The sequence below is a fragment of the Lagenorhynchus albirostris genome, chromosome 12 (genome assembly GCF_949774975.1).
Source record: "Lagenorhynchus albirostris chromosome 12, mLagAlb1.1, whole genome shotgun sequence".
Classification (NCBI taxonomy): Eukaryota; Metazoa; Chordata; class Mammalia; order Artiodactyla; family Delphinidae; genus Lagenorhynchus; species Lagenorhynchus albirostris.
The window spans coordinates 7,002,734-7,017,762 of NC_083106.1; the positions used below are offsets into that span (position 1 = coordinate 7,002,734).

A 15,029-nucleotide genomic window follows, 5' to 3' on the forward strand; every position below is an offset into this window, starting at 1 on the left:
ACTATGTTTAAATATTCACACAGACTCCTTGTTGGCACAGCGGTCCTGTGAACTGAAACTCCTTTTCTCTTCGCTGACGCAGGGTTTCTCAGCCTCAGCGCTGCTGACCTTTGGGGCTGGATAATTCCCAGTTGTGGGGCTGGCCTGAGCACGTCAGGACGCTCAGCAGGGTCCCTGGCCTCTGCCCACCGAGATGCCCGCAGCCCCCGACCCTGTGGTAACAACCCCAGATGTCTCCAGACATTGCCAATGTCCCCGGAGACCAAACCACTCCCCACTGAGGACCACTGGCCCACCGCGTCCCTGCAGTATTGTGTGTTGAGGTGATGTCATTTCACCGACACATCTTCCTTTCAAATTCCCCGTGTGTCCACACAGGAGAGGTTTTTGCCGAGATCCACGGCTACCGACTGTTTCCCTGTCTGGCTGACATCACCTCGTTGACAGCGGTGTGATTCCTGTGCGAAGATGTGCTCTGGAGTGACCATTTCTGGAGAAAGTCCCAGGGTATTCTGGGAGTGAATTTGAATGGCTCTTAGCCGCAGGAGAGATGGCAAATATACACTTAAGGCAATTCAGGAAAAGCTTGCCCCGCACCATCCCATCCACTGCCTGCGGATGAATAGGGGCTGTACTATCTGGTAACCCGTCAGGAAGGCTCGAATTCACCTAAAACTGAAGCTCAATTTCTCCAAAACAAAACAACCAAATCTGGGTTTCTGCTTTCCCACCCAAGCTTTTCGATTCTCAGCCCCGTCACAGCTCATCTGGGAAGTTTCTAATTGCTATTAAGGTTTTCTGCAAACGAGAAGACAGTGTATATTACTTGTGTAATTAAAAGCATCCTGTCAGGTACTTCAGAATTTTTACAGCAGATCACGATTCCAGGTACAAAATGATGTCTCAGGCACAAAAGTCAGCCACATGACCGTTTTCCTACATTGTTTTCCCGGTGCCAACGGGATTGCAGTTTCTAGTATTTAAACGTGCATCACGTTTTACATCCTTGGCAAATACCTACAGAATTTAATTTCCTGTTGTCAGTGCCCCTTCTTAAAGAGCTGTGTCTCCCATTCCATTTGAAATGTTGATATAAAACCTCAGTTAGCTGGGGTGAGCGAGGGTTCTTCTATGGACATAAGTCCAAACTTGGCTCCCAAGCTTCTCCTGGTGGGTCATCAGCAGATGACTAGTACAATGGAGTTCTACCGTGTGTGCTATTTTTTTTTTTCTTTTTCGGCCTTTTGGCTAAGATCAAGTGTAGTATCTGTTCTTATCAGTTTAATACCATGTGTGCTTTTAACTGACATCAAATTGACTCTTTACACTTGGCTAAGAAGCACGAAAAGACAAGACAAAAGGATACACAGTGCAGACAGTTACATCTGCCCCTGCGCTCAGAAGGTGTGGGTGTGTAGGAGAGCAGCGGTGAATCTGACCCTCCTTCTCTTCTTATTTCCGGCCTCCACATGAGTGTGATTATACTGTATTATTTTTAAACAGCACAGCCCAAATAACACAAATCAGCTACTTCAGCTGGTCCTCAGCCTGAGAAACAGTCATTTGTTTTAGCCCTGGAAGAAAAACTGATTTTATTGGACTTACTGAGAAGTTCATTGGTCTCCAGAATGGCCATCCCCTCGTAAGGAAACTTTAAGGGTTACATCAGTGACTCAGTCCCCTTTGCCGTATTCTCTGGACTGGAGATTGAACCAGGTGTAAGCAGTGATGCCTCGGTCGCTCCCCTATTTCCAGTTGGACAATGTCACCTTCTAAGGGCCCCTTAGAAGGGGCCCTGCCAGTTTCTTGCTGGACAAACGCACTTTCGCCCCATCCCCCTTCTGACTTGTGCATCTCTGACCTGTTCCTTTTGACTTCTTCTCCCTCTGGAATCCATGAAAGGAGAAATATCCTTTACATGCACTACATTTTGTATTGTCTCTAATGTATCAACTTGTTCAATAGCCAACCACGTGGGTAAAGTTCTGTCCGCCCACCCTCCTCCTCTTATACACCATCTCTCTGTTCCCTTCTCACTTTTCCTTCTTCTTTATTTCCGTAATTCAGCTTTGCTTCAGCCCACTGTCTACCTGGCACTTTGCAGGAGCCTCGGATGCAAAGGAGAGCACTTTGCAGCCCAGAGCCCAGGAACACAAGCCCAAGGGTAGCAGACAAAGATGCACAAATCCACAGAAGGCCAAGGTCAAAGGTAAACATTCTAGAATTCGCCACCTTGAAAAAGACAATTGCTCACAACTGAATGAGTGCTGGCATAACACTGGCCACCGTATAAACCTTTCAAGGGCATTCACAGACACCAGGTTTGCTATAATTCGGACTTGACATAAAATTAGTACAGCGACATAGCCTTTGCTTTCAAATATGAGGTAGGTTTTTCCAGCAGAAGGTATCCTGGGAATTTGCAAGACACAAATAAATGTTAAAAGAAAATCCCTTGATTAGAAATATAGGAAATATCTTCTGAAAAAAATAGTATGTTCATACCTGTCACCTACTAGGAGTTAATAAATGTGTCTTGAATGAATGGGTAAACTTACTTGGGTAAATGAGTACATTTTTCCCTGAATAGGAAAATAAATACCTGTATATCTTAAGTCTTATCCTGCATTCTAACTGCACAGAGATCACAGAACAAGGAAATGTATCTTCACTTTGAGGAAGGAGGCATTGAGACCTTCCCTGGTTCTTTCGTTCTTTTCTTAAAACGGATAATCTAAACGTACCTTTTTTTTAAAAAAAGTAAATTTATTTATTTATTTTTTGGCTGCGTTGGGTCTTCGTTGCTGCACGCGGGCTTTCTCTAGTTGTGGCAAGCGGGGGCTACTCTTCGTTGCGGTGCGTGGGCTTCTCATTGCGGTGGCTTCTCTTGTTGCGGATCATGGGCTCTAGGCGTGCAGGCTTCAGTGGTTGTGGCGTGTGGGCTCAGTAGTTGTGGCTTGCAGGCTCTAGAGCGCAGGCTCAGTAGTTGTGGCGCACAGGCTTAGTTGCTCCGTGGCATGTGGGATCTTCCCAGACCAGGGCTCGAACCTGTGTCCCTTGCATTGGCAGGCAGATTCTTAACCGCTGCGCCACCAGGGAAGTCCTAAACATACCTTTGTGAGTGTATCTCTTCTTTTAAAACAACAGCAACATCTGGTTAGAGTTAGTAGTACTCATAGCAATCATGTATCAAGCACGTGTGTCCCAGCCACTGCGCTAAGAACTTCACAGACACGATCTCATTTGCTTTTCTCTTCCACCCCTCTGAACCGGTTGACTTCATGTGACCCAGGAAGAAAGAGACCCTTGAAGAGACTGATTTGCTCAAGGTCACCCAGCTAGGAAGTGGCCTCACCCGCCTCCTTGGAGGCTGAGCTCAGGGTTCTGGACCCCCTCACTGAAAAGCCCTTCCTTCAGGGACAGGGATGCAAAGATTTGTTTCGCCTGCATCCTTAACCTCAAAACGAGTGCATCATTCCAGGTGAACAGTTTATGCTGCAGGATTATTTACTCACCCAGTTAACCAAGTTCAGTCAACTGGCTCTAATCCAGATTTTTAAAAATATATCAGAATCCAACATTGTGACTCCCCAAATCGCCATAGGTGCACGAAAGCAAATACGTGGAAGACACTGGTGAGCAAGTGCAGTGTGACTGAAGACTGAGTTTCAGAAAGACACCAGCTGACGCTGTCAGCAGTTTCCCTTCCCCAGCTTTTATCCAAGTTCCGTGTTGTCCCTTCACAGCGGGGTAACACAGTACTCTTCTCATCCAAGTAGTCGGCGGTTTTATTGGTTGTCGTTTTATTTATCCAAGATTGTGATTGTTCTAACTAATGTTTTATCACTTCCTTGAAGAAATCGATCATTGGGTTTCATAGATAAAGGCGGAGTAACGCAGTTTATAAAATAACCAAAATATGTCCCTAAATTCCACTATTTTAACAGTAACCCTACTGCCAAGACAACAGACGCTAATATTCTTATCAGTGTCCTTTGTATCCTGTAGGAAAGAGTTCACTAGTATAATAAGATAGAACTATTTGAGTATTTCTCTGTGACCCCACCACCACCACTGCTGTTTTGGGTAATATTTGAAGGATGATTATGTCAGAGGAAATACTGTGAATCTAGACAAAGACAAGCTGTGTAAAGGAAACACGCAGTAAAGAAAATCTATAGTTTACAAACCAAATAGCATTGGAGCACCAGCGCAGAGCTGCCAGATTACCTCCCCTGATGTAATGAACAGTGATCTCTTCACATCAAATGTCCTCTGAAAGGAAAGGGGCCCCTGCCTGGACACTAGGCGATTGTCCGGGAGCCAGTCCGTTCCCGGAAGAGACCAGGGGGACTTGGGTCCCTGAACCGTGGACCGAGAGATGCTCCAGATGTGAAACAGTGCAGCTTTCATCACGTCACGTGGGCGGCGCTGGGCATATAGCGAAGAACGGGGAAACTGGGCGCAGGATGGAAGCGTTCTGGGAGGTGGGGAAGGATTCCCAAACTCATCCTCCACCCTCAAGAGTCAAATTTCAGTCTTTCAAACAAATCAGTTAGGAGAGAAGGAAACCAAAATGAAAAAGAGAATTTTCTTCATAACTGTGTGCTTCTGAAGTGCAGTGCTATTCATCTGAAGTCTATTAGATACAATTAGAACCCAGCTATCCTTGTCTCGAGCATGCTTTAGGATAATTGCTTTGATGCGCCCATAAAACATATTAACAATAACTCGCTGCTGAGATTCTATGTAGAACTTGGGATGCCTACAGTCTTAAAAGGATGCATAGGAAATATGGGGGGAAAAGCAAAATTATAAACTGTCCGAATGGAGAGATTGAAGTTCATTTACCTTAAGTTCCAATGAAAAGTAGGCATGATCATGAACTCTATCTGCCTACCACCATAGTTAGGATGCCCCTGCCGTAGATGCCAGCAAAAGAGGAGACAACCAGGGCTGGGGCACCTGCCATGTGCACAGCCTCACGCCTGGGACCCGTCCTCTGGCAGAAAGAGCACTCTTTAAGTAGAATTTTCTGCTGGGGCTATTTGATACCGGATATGAGTAGACAATTTCCGTCAAATATGAGGGGGGAAAGTCTGCCTCACTGAATGCTGTGCCCCGTGGCAATGAATTGCTGTCAGTTTCCGCAAAAGCCTCTTTGTGACAGATCACCTCTGACACCATGAATGCCATCCCAGCAGAAGCTGTGCCCTTCTTTGTTGTCGGATGTGAAATCCTACAATGCAGAGCTCCGTCCTCCTCCTGCTTTCTTTTTACAATGCTCGTTTGCATTCCCAGTAGCTGGAAGTGATGGTGGAGCCTGGGTGCTTGTGGGATGTATGAGGGATGATTAACAGAGATTCTGACATGTTTCACTTTGAGCAGGTTTGCCAAGTTCCGGATGGTGCCTCTAAGCACCAGTAACTTAAATATCACCCAGCTGAGGACAAAAAGCCACAGTTGCAAAATACGTATCCTGTTGGGTGTAGGGTTTCTGCCAAGATCAATGAGAAGAGCTTGAAGGTCGTGTGATTCCCACATGGAGTTCATGAACTGTGCTCAGTCACGCACCTTTTGAAGTCTGAAGATACATCGAAAGAACTTTTCATTCTTCCACCCATCTCTTCATTCATTCAACTAATGTTTATTTAGGGACTTCTGTGTGTGTCATGTTGTGCTAGGTCCTGAGTTGAGTTGGTTAAGCAGGAAGAGGTAAAAATGTATTCGGGGGAAAATTACATAATCTCTGAAAAAAAGATCTACAGAAACATTGTATTAGATCATAACATTGAAGCAATGTTAAATTCCTGAATATTGTCATTATATTGCAATTACATAGGAGAATACCATTGTTCATAAGAGGTGTATATTCAGGGCTAAAGTGTCATGATGTGCACAACTATGAGATAGTTTTGGCAAAAAGTATATATGTGCGTGTGTATACATACACGCACATATACAATGTATCTACAGTGTATATATATTATGTATAATATATATTATGTGTGTATATGTATCTTTATAAAGAGAGAAAGAAACTTGCAAAATAGTAGCAATTGGTGAATCCAGGTGAAGAGTGTAGGGGTGTTCATTATATTTATCTTGCACTTTTTCTATAGTGTTTAAATTTTTCACAATAAATATTTAGAGGAAAATTCATCATCTCTAGCTTTAAGGAGCTTACAATCTGGAGATCAATTTTCTTTTTCTAATAAAAGGGAAAAGAGGGGAAGATTAGATTTAAAACATAGGGTCACAAGTCACTTGAAGGATGTTGAAACTATTAAGTCAAGACTGGGAATCTTCGGTGAGGAGGTCTTGGGGGCCCGTGCCAGCCATACCCAGAGATTTAAGTATAAAGAAGGAAGCCCCCTGGCAGACGATGTTGGGTCCAGCTGAGCCCCAGCCTCTACCCAGGGGTCCAGCCAGGTTCCAGCCCACAGTGGGTGCCCTCAGGGAAGCAAACACTGCAGGGCTCCACGGAGACCCCCAGCACCTGGAGACGGGCCCCTGCTGTAGACGAGCTCCTCAGAGAAGACGACAGCAATCCAGCGTCTGATCTATCCTATCAGCCCGACCTTCATGCCACAGATGTCTCCAGTCACTACAGAAATGATGGCTGAACAACACCCGAAAGGGTCTTTAGTGCTGAGGAAAGCAAAGAGGATGTTTATGAACATAAATCAGAAAGAAGATGGAACAAACACCCTGGCTTTGTCCTTCTTCAGAAGGACTTTACAGAAGGTGATGGAAAAAGACATAGGGATACAGCAGGCAGCCAGGCCTGACCGGACTCCAGGCCCAGGGGCTCTTCCCTGCTGCTGTACAAGGTTCAGCCCCCCGCGGGGCTAGGAGAGGCCTGAGCTTCTTAAAACGTTAGACACAAGATGGGGAGGAGAGAAGAGCGGCCACGAGGCAACCTCCTTTCTCCTCTGAGTTTTTCTGAACAGTACCACCACTCACATCTTCCCCATGTCCTTCCTCTCTAATGGGTTATTTACACTCCCATTTCAGCTTCAATAGTGTCTCTTGAATTGGTCGCCATCCTCCCAGGCTCACTGTCACTACCGTGAGGCTTCCAACTGGAATTTCTGAACTCATGCGCCAGCCCCCTTCCCCATATCTCTCCTATCTGATTCTTAAAAAGCAGCTGTTAGGCCTTCTCACAGTGCTAATTCTTGGCTCATGGAAGTACTGTTTTGTGATTTTAAAACATTTAGGGGAATACACACTACTATATATAAAATAGGTAACCAATAAGGACCTACTGTATAGCACAGGGAACTCTACTCAATACTCTGTAATAACCTGTAAGGGAAAAGAATCTGAAAAAAAAAAAAGATACATATGTAGGCATCACTGAATCACTGTGCTATACACCTGAAACTAACACAACGTTGTAAATCAACTATACTTCAAATTATATATACATATATATTATATATGTAATATATATATAATAAAAATAAAGCACTTAGGGGTTATTCCGTTTGGTTCCCCAATTTACGGCTTACTGTCCAGAGTGAGAGCAGGCAGCGGACCTGTACCTCTTCTGTCTCACTATCTTCCTGCTGGAGCTACAGGCAAGAGCCTCTCTCCTACCCTGTTCTAGAAAACTGCCTGCTCTGTTCTGTGGAGCCAGATGGGCTGATCAAAGCTCTTGGCAAACACAGCCCAGCGTTCCTAAAGGAAGACAGAGGAAATGGCCCTGATGTCCCAGCAGGGCTCTTGCGTTTAAAGAGAATCAGCCGATGGGAGACACATCTGAGAACAGAACCTGGACAGCCTGCACCAGAGCCAGAGCTCGTTCAGTAAGAGCCCACTCTCTTCACCTTCCATCCTTCACACCCTTTGTCTGAGTTTATCCCTTTGGTATTTATGCCTTCGGATGTACCTTCACACAAGTACAAAAGCATAGTCTGATTGGCTGGAACAGAATTCTAATACATATGTAATCACAGTAAATGACAAAAATAAAATCAATTCTTTTTCCTTTTTTACTCGATTTTTCATACAATGTGCTAGCTTTCTGAAGGCAACGGAATCTTTTTATGATTTAGACATTTTCTTTTTTTAAAGCACTTATTTATTATTTATTTATTTGTTCGTTTGTTTGTTTTTTTATCTGGGCCGGGTCTTCATTGCAGCATGTGGGGTCTTCAGTTGTGGCATGTGGGATCTTTTTTTTTTTTTTCAGTTGTGGCATGTGGGATCTAGTTCCCTGACCAGGGATCAAACCCAGTGGGCCCTCTGCATTGGGAGTGCAGAGTCTTTGCCACTGGACCACCAGGGAAGTCCTATGATTTAGACATTTTCAACATTGAATACCAACAATGGTTTTCCAAAAATGTAAGTGCAAAGCTATTAGGTTATTTCCAAAAGATTTTTAAACTTGTTTATCCTTTTCCTCTCAGACTGTGGATGATGAGCAGATGACCAACATTACGTGACAGGAACAAAAACACAATGAATAACCTATGAGCGTTCTTCCCCCTTGGCTGGGCAGCTCGTAACAGGGGAGCTTGGGTGTTGTTGGCTGAAGCGATTGGATACATGGGTCAAGGACACAAAAGAACAGCCAACTGGAAAAGCAAAGTGAACTGGATTGACCTTAAGGGCAGAGATCTTTTTCTCTCCCGTAGCTGTTTATGGGAGAAAAAAAATCTAGAAAGAGGAGAGCAGAGGAAAGTGGGGTGAGATAGACGAACCCCCATACAAGCTGAAGTCTTGGAGAGTCTGGGGGTTTGGGGTGGGGGAGAGGGAACTAGAAGCAATTCCCCTGTGAGCTGTTGAGATTTTGAGAGTAAAGAGAATGGGAAAGAGGACTTTAAGAAGAATTTGAGTGTGTTTTGTATGTGCCCCTTTAGAGACAACAGTCAAGCCTTAAGTTACTTTGAATTATCGTATTTCTTCTGAATGGGATTTTCGCCAGAGACAGGGCATAAGATGAACAAGGACTGATGACTTTATGCAGATTAAAAGTGCAAGATAAGGGAGATCAGCTCCGTGCTTTGTGACCACCTAGAGGGATGGGATAGGGAGGGTGGGAGGGAGACGCAAGAGGGAGGAGATATGGGGATATATGTATACATATAGCTGATTCACTCTGTTATACAGCAGAAACTAACACACCACTGTAAAGCAATTATACTCCAATAAAGATGTTAAAAAATATATATATAGAGAGAGAGAGAGAGAAAAAAAGAAAGAAAAAAGTGCAAGATAAGAGTAAAATTAATTTAGGAAAATTGGCTTAGGCCCCCGTGTTCCCCCAGGGAAGCGTCAATGTCTGACTCCCAGAGGGAACTTTGTTCCTGGGTGTGGAAAGAAAGACCGATTCACCAGGAAATGGCCAGTGTGAAAATTCAGATTCAGGGATCCTTGTAAAAGGTATTTTAATGTGGACTGAAAGATCTTTCTAACATTGCAAACCACTTCCTAACCCATATGTGACCAGGGCCTAAGAGGCCATTCTGATTTCTTAGTTCATGTTTTCCTTGGTATTTCGTCCTACTGTGATTTCTAAAAATGTATCAACTTATTCTCCACCCCGCTTCCCAGCTTTTTTCTTTTTAAGTAACACCCTTCTTAAGCAACACTTCACCTATACAAGATCAGAGAGAAGGAAATCATAGAGAAGCCAACACAGTCACAGTCACATTCTCTGAAATTCATGTGGGTTAGTCACACTGAGTTGGGCAAGCACTTCTTAGGCCTCGGTTTACGCTGACAAGCTTGGTCATCAGGCTTCTTAAGTAGTCATCTTCAGAAAATAAAAGGTTTTTAAAGGAATAAGAGTGGCCCTTGGTGCTCTGCTCGTGTTCAGGGTTCAAAGGAATAGATGGATGTTGGATAGAAGAGTGGATGGATGGGTGGATACTGGGTGGGGGAGGGGATGGATGTTGGGTGGATGTTGGGTGGGGGAGTAGATGCATTTTGGGTAGACATTGGATGGAGTAGATGGATGTTGGGTGGATACTGGGTGGGGGAGGGGATGGATGTTGGGTGGGGGAGGGGATGCATTTTGGGTAGACATTGGATGGAGTAGATGGATGTTGGGTGGATACTGGGTGGGGGAGGGGATGGATGTTGGGTGGATGTTGGGTGGGGGAGGGGATGCATTTTGGGTAGACATTGGATGGAGTAGATGGATGTTGGGTGGATACTGGGTGGGGGAGGGGATGCATTTTGGGTAGACACTGGATGGAGTAGATGGATGTTGGGTAGATGTTGGATGGGGTAGTGGATGCATGTTTCCCTCAACAGCCAGTTTTGGGGTGAGGTGAGGGTGGGAGATGGGATGTGAGGACAGAGAGTTCCCCTGGCAGTAAAGAGGACAAGCAGGCAGGCAGGCTAAGGGCTGGGCTCTGTATGAAGGTAGAACGTGGACAGATAGCACTCAGTGTTTCCAGGCCAGACTTGAAAAGCAGCTGCAGGCGCTGAACATTCCATAGACTCTTACGGCCAGATTTCAAGCGTGAGTCCGCTGTACCTACAAAGGACTTTTGTTCCCATCAAAGAATGTACCTCTTACCCAGTTGGTTTTTAATTGCTCCCCAGCACCCAGGTGACCCATGTTTCTCCTGTGGCCTTTTCTCAGCCAGTTGTCAGTGAAGGGGAAAGGCACAGACTGAAAAGGGGTTTGAACCAGTGGTGCTAACCGCCAGCCCCAGGAAGCCCCACCCCCATCCTAGCCTCTGGAGCCATCATTTCTGTTTGGCCTGGGCTCTGTCCTCTCCCGCCCTCTCTGTGTTCTCCCTACTTTGCCGCCCAGAGGCTGCCACCTGGCCTTTCCCATTCCTCCCGCACCTGCAGGGCTTGGGAAACAATCCTCAGGGCTCAAGTTTGTGGTGTCAGTCACTGCCTTTGTTGGAACATGAAGGGATCCTTCTGGAATGAGTGAATCTGTCAGTCATTCTTCATTTCAATTACCATCTTAGAAGTAATTCTGGAACTATTACTCAGGGACCTTGGCCATAAGAACTTTATAAAATCCTGGAGCCATTACAACTGTCTGTTTCCCTAGAGTGATTCATGGTAACTTTAAAAGTGCAAAGGGCCTGTCATGGGCTAAATTGTGTCCCAACGTCAAATTCATATGATGAAGTCCTAAGCCCCAATACCGCAGAATGTGACTATATTTGAAGATAGATACTTTAAAGAGGTAATTAAGTTAAAATGAATCACCAGGGTGGGTCCTGATCTGATATGATTGGTGACCTTTTTAGAAGAGGCGATAAGGACACAGACACAGCGGGACAAGCATGTGAAGACGCAGGGAGCAGAGGGCCTTCCACAAGCCAAGGAGAAGCCAGCTCTGCTGACACCTTGATCTCAGACTTACAAAGCTTTCGATTGTTTAAGTACCACCCCCAGGTCTATGGTGCTTTATGATGGTAGCAAACAAGCACAGGGACTGAATACCCACATGCAGGGGAAAACAGAAGGCTTTTCGCCCTCATTCTATAGGAGCGGGAAGGGGAGGGGAGGAGTGGGGGCCAGGCCAAAAGGAAAGGGAGAGGCCCCGTCCCCAGGAAGTGACTGGGGCTCACAGCAGAAAGACCCCTGTGAGATCCCGCCTGCAATATTTTACAGCCGAGCGGAAGCCCCAGCTGAAGAGAGTAGGGTAACGTTTAGAGGCAGAACCACGTTTACACACCCACAGCACTACAGACGATAGGTGAATGCAAAGAGGGAAAAAATATAAAAAGTAGACTCCAAAATGCAAAATGCATTGAGTCTGAGCCCATCTTGCAAAGGGGAAGCTGGCTTCTGCCGCATCTACAGGGTCTCATGAGCGTCACCCCACTCCCCAGTCTGGAAGGCACGAGGCCTCGGCAGGTGTGGCGGTCACAGCCTTGGACCAAGAATCGAAGCCGTGGCTTCTGGATCAACTCCCTTCAAACTGGCAGCACGGTTCTGCTTTCCACTTAACTCCTGTCACACCTCTGCTTGAGCATCTCGAAAAGGAAGAAATGGAGCTAGCTGGTCTCTAAGGACGCTTTTGTACTAAAATTCTATGGTTTTGACTCATAATGATGATTCTTAGTGAGTCAACAAGAAAAAGGCTAAATTATGTTCTGAATATTCTAGTTAAGAAAACAGGCAGGGCTTCCCTGGTGGCACAGTGGTTGAGAGTCCGCCTGCCGATGCAGGGGACGCGGGTTCGTGCCCCGGTCCGGGAAGATCCCACATGCCGCGGAGCGGCTGGGCCCGTGAGCCATGGCCGCTGAGCCTGCGCGTCTGGAGCCTGTGCAGGCGTGAACTCTATTGTATAAATGTCTCCATCAGAGTTATTTGAATTTGAAAGCCATTTTGTCGTTTAAAGATGTAAACGTGGAGAAATTTTAGTGGAGCTTCTCATCCTCGGCGATTCTAAATGGGGACTAGCCGTGCCTGTCTTTGTAACGTTACTTCTTCAGGACCCTCTTGGCACAAGGAGATTGTGTGTGGCGCATTTCCCAGGTCGGACAGTTCCACTGTCTGAAACAGCAAGTTGTTATATTAGTGTGTTTAATAGTACTTAAAGTTGACCTGCCACACATAATTCCAGTTTTCTTTCAGAAGTAGGGTTATCCAAGAAAACCAAAACTGGGTATTTATAAGGCAGTTAGCATCTCCCTTCCTAAGAAGTCAATGGTTTCCAAATATCAAGAATCTATAGTCTTATACATCCATCTTACATTTATTTTAAAATTGTAGTTACTTCAAAGCTAAAGCAAAGGGATTTGAAGATTGTATCTCTGTCCATTTTCTCTTAGCTAAAGACACATTTACTTCTTGTTTAAATATTTACAAAAGCGACTTCTCAATGTCTGCAGAGACCACCGGCTCCATCTGCCCTGCAGGGTGCAGGACAGACCCCAGGATGGGAGGGAGCTGGTCCCAAGTGAAGAAACATCCCCTTCTCTAGGGACTTCCATCCACTTACACCCCACTTCCCATCACTGCTCCGGACCCCAGGCTCTTCTTTCCTATGTTCCAGTTTCGTGTTTTGTTGGTTCCTTTTCACTCCATGATGAATATTCTCACTTAAAGGAAAAGAATAATTCTCTCAGTCTGGAACCTTGAACCTCTGCTTTTCTTTGGGATTTCCTGCAGTAAGGAGACACCCTCGGACATCCTGCTGACCGAGGCGATGCAGGGAGTCATCCAGGTCCCACTCACCCAAAAAGGGAAGCCTCTGACCCTTCCTCTGTTTTCTCTCAGCAGAGCACAAATACTTCTGTTTCCCATTACTCATTCAACAAACGTTCGTCAGAGGTTTATTATGTTTAGGTAGAGTCATAGAAAGTTGGAGTTCCAAGGAATTTTAAAAATAAGCTGGACCAATGCCTTCATTTTGTGGTGAGAAAACCAAAGCTCTGAGACCAGTGACTTGCCCGATATAGAGATCATGAAGTCTTCTAGTGATGGACAAAACTGGAAAGCAGTTGGCTACATCCTGGCCTGAGCATACTGGGGCTGACATCTTTTTCTGCTGGCTGTGGCTTCAGGAAGGGCCGAGGGGAGGGTGGTGCTGCCCCAGGCCTCTGTGCTCACCCCGTTCCTACGTCGAATGAATGCCACCTCCCCACCCAGGCTCCCTGGGCCTGGACTGACCTGACATTCTTCCACCTGCATCGTGCTTCCTCAGCTGTAAACAGGGAGCTGGGCTCAGATGCTCCCAATGGCACCTGCACGGTTCAGCACGGAGAACTTCTTTACCTATAGACCGTCCTTCTCCAGCCCAGCAGAATCGGCATCACCTGGGAACTGGGTAGAAAGGTAAGTTCTCAGGCCCCGCCCAAACCTACTGAATCAGAAACTCTGGGGGTGGGTGTGGCCCAGAACTCTGTGACGTTACCAGCCCTACAGATAATTCTGGTGTACGCTGAAAGTCTGAGAACCGCCGCTCTAATATAAATAAAGGACCGAGTTGGCAGGCTGTGTGGGAATCGGGCCTCATCACTTCACTACGGGGAAGATGATAAACAGGGACCAGGACTTCTTCAAAAATCATTAGAGCAAGTACATTTTCACAGGCAATTTAAAAACATGTCGTGTCTTCCATTTATTTTACTGTGGTTAAATAATCTTGATTTTTTAAAAGAACAGCAGTGTAGTTAACCAGGCCTCTCTCTCTGATTAAATGTACAATACACAAAAAGCTTTCAGAGATAGTCGCACAATAATTAACTTACAGAGATCTGTGCAAATTATTTTTCAAAGCCATGTCATGGAGTTTCTCGGGGTGGGTGGTGACTTATAAAAACAAAATGACTTTAGATTTAAGTAGCTAGACTATATACTTAGTCACAGTATTGTGAGAATAAATATTGTCTTTTTTGTAATTTCATTTTTTACTTGAAGTATAGTTGATTTACAGTGTTTCAGGTGTACAGCAAAGTGATTCAGGTATATCTACATACCTATATCTATCTATATAGATATACAGAGATATATTCTGTTTTTTCAGATTCTTTTCCATTATAGGTTATTACAAGATACTGAGTAGAGTTCCCTGTGCTGTATAGTAGGTCCTTGTTGTTTATTTCATATATAGTAGTGTGTATCTGTGAATCTCAAATCCCTAATTTCCCCCAACCCTTTGCCCTTTGGTAACCATAAATCTGTTTCCTATGTCTGTGAGTCTATTTCTGTTTTGTAAATAATTTCCTTTGTATCATGTTTTTAGATGCCACCTATAAATGATATCATACGATATTTGTCCTTCTCTGTCTGACTTCACTTCCTATGGTCATCTGTAGGTCCATCCATGTTGCTGCAAATGGCATTATTTCACTCTTTTTAAAAATTTTTTTTATTGAATTGTAGCTGATTTACAATGTTGTGTAAGTTTCAGGTGTACAGCAAAGTGATTCGGTTATACATATATGCGTATACATATATATTCTGTTTTTTTCAGATTCTTTTCCATTATAGCTTATTACAAGGTATTGAGTAGAGTTCCCTGTGCTATACAGTAGGTTCTTATTGGTTATCTATTTTATATATAGTGTTTCATTCTTTTCTATGGCTGAATA

General features: G+C 44.8%; 1 protein-coding gene and 1 pseudogene across 5 annotated transcripts in view; both read left to right on the forward strand.

Moving 5' to 3' along the window:
• Positions 1 to 15,029, forward strand: part of LOC132530597 (E3 ubiquitin-protein ligase parkin) — a 1,420,256-nt gene that overhangs the window by 1,281,705 nt on the left and 123,522 nt on the right. The window lies entirely within an intron of this gene.
• LOC132530982 (U2 spliceosomal RNA) lies at positions 1,229 to 1,324 on the forward strand (annotated as a pseudogene).